The following is a 1,960-nucleotide window of genomic DNA, read 5'->3' as shown; positions in this document are numbered from 1 at the left end:
CCGGGGCTGACCCGCCCCCGAGGCCGGCCCGGCTGCAGATCGCGGGCGATCTGCGGGAGGGGGGACCGGCTCCCCCCTCGCCGCGGGAGCACCGGACGTGCTAGAGGAGGCAGCGACCCGCCGAGGCGGGCGCGACCCGGCCACCGAGGCCCCTGCCGGGGCGGCTCGCTCTGCAGCAGGCGGGGGTGCGGCGCCAGAGGCCAACGCGACCAGCGGCGGACAGCGGCGGTGGGGGACGCCCCCCTGCCGCCCGCGACACGCCGCGGGGCCCACCCTCGCCCGGGTGGCCCCGCTACTCGCTTTCTTTCCCCGGTTTCTCGCCTCGACCGCACCACCGCCCAGCGCTGCTCGCGGCCGGCACCCACGGGCACCCGGGACCGAGGCCGGCACCGGCGCCTCGCGTGGTTTAGGACACCTGAGGGCTCGCGGGGCCACGCGGCCGTCACACAGCCCGGTTCGGTAAGGAAGCCCGAAGACCCCCCCCTTTGCCCGGCGGGGGGAAGGAAGGCAACACCTCGCATGCGACGGGAAGCGAATTGGAAAGGAGACCACCCTGCCTGAACACCGGACACCGCCGTGGCACCCTATTACGGGGAGCACGGAAGTGCCGGCCCGCCGGGGGCCCTCTCCGACGCGACCCGAAAGGCCTCATCGATCAGTAAAGCAAAGAAAAAGGAGCGGAGGCCCCACGGCCACGGTTCCTGGGACAGCGACGGCCGCGCGCGCCCCGCCGCCACCCGGGGGTGGGCGGCGGACGCGGGGGCCCTGCGTGCGGGCGGGAGGGCAGCGTCGGCTGAGAGCCGCCCCGACGGCCTTAACACCGGCAGAGCCGGCCCGACCGTGGAGCCTCTCCGACGCGCCCGAGGCGCCTTGACGATGCCGGCAAGGCAGCGGAGGCCCCACGGCCACGGTTCCTGGGACAGCGACGGCCGCGCGCGCCCCGCCGCCACCCGGGGGTGGGCGGCGGACGCGGGGCCCTGCGTGCGGGCGGGAGGGCAGCGTCGGCTGAGAGCCGCCCCGACGGCCTTAACGCCGGCAGAGCCGGCCCGACCGTGGAGCCTCTCCGACGCGCCCGAGGCGCCTTGACGATGCCGGCAAGGCAGCGGAGGCCCCACGGCCACGGTTCCTGGGACAGCGACGGCCGCGCGCGCCCCGCCGCCACCCGGGGGTGGGCGGCGGACGCGGGGCCCTGCGTGCGGGCGGGAGGGCAGCGTCGGCTGAGAGCCGCCCCGACGGCCTTAACACCGGCAGAGCCGGCCCGACCGTGGAGCCTCTCCGACGCGCCCGAGGCGCCTTGACGATGCCGGCAAGGCAGCGGAGGCCCCACGGCCACGGTTCCTGGGACAGCGACGGCCGCGCGCGCCCCGCCGCCACCCGGGGGTGGGCGGCGGACGCGGGGCCCTGCGTGCGGGCGGGAGGGCAGCGTCGGCTGAGAGCCGCCCCGACGGCCTTAACGCCGGCAGAGCCGGCCCGACCGTGGAGCCTCTCCGACGCGCCCGAGGCGCCTTGACGATGCCGGCAAGGCAGCGGAGGCCCCACGGCCACGGTTCCTGGGACAGCGACGGCCGCGCGCGCCCCGCCGCCACCCGGGGGTGGGCGGCGGACGCGGGGCCCTGCGTGCGGGCGGGAGGGCAGCGTCGGCTGAGAGCCGCCCCGACGGCCTTAACGCCGGCAGAGCCGGCCCGACCGTGGAGCCTCTCCGACGCGCCCGAGGCGCCTTGACAATGCCGGCAAGGCAGCGGAGGCCCCACGGCCACGGTTCCTGGGACAGCGACGGCCGCGCGCGCTCCGCCGCCACCCGGGGGTGGGCGGCGGACGCGGGGCCCTGCGTGCGGGCGGGAGGGCAGCGTCGGCTGAGAGCCGCCCCGACGGCCTTAACACCGGCAGAGCCGGCCCGACCGTGGAGCCTCTCCGACGCGCCCGAGGCGCCTTGACGATGCCGGCAAGGCAGCGGAGGCCC

This window comes from Platalea leucorodia (assembly GCF_965183815.1).
Source record: "Platalea leucorodia genome assembly, contig: HAP1_HAP1_SCAFFOLD_95, whole genome shotgun sequence".
In the NCBI taxonomy this organism is placed as follows: domain Eukaryota; kingdom Metazoa; phylum Chordata; class Aves; order Pelecaniformes; family Threskiornithidae; genus Platalea; species Platalea leucorodia.
Note: the sequence above shows the minus strand (reverse complement) of the source record.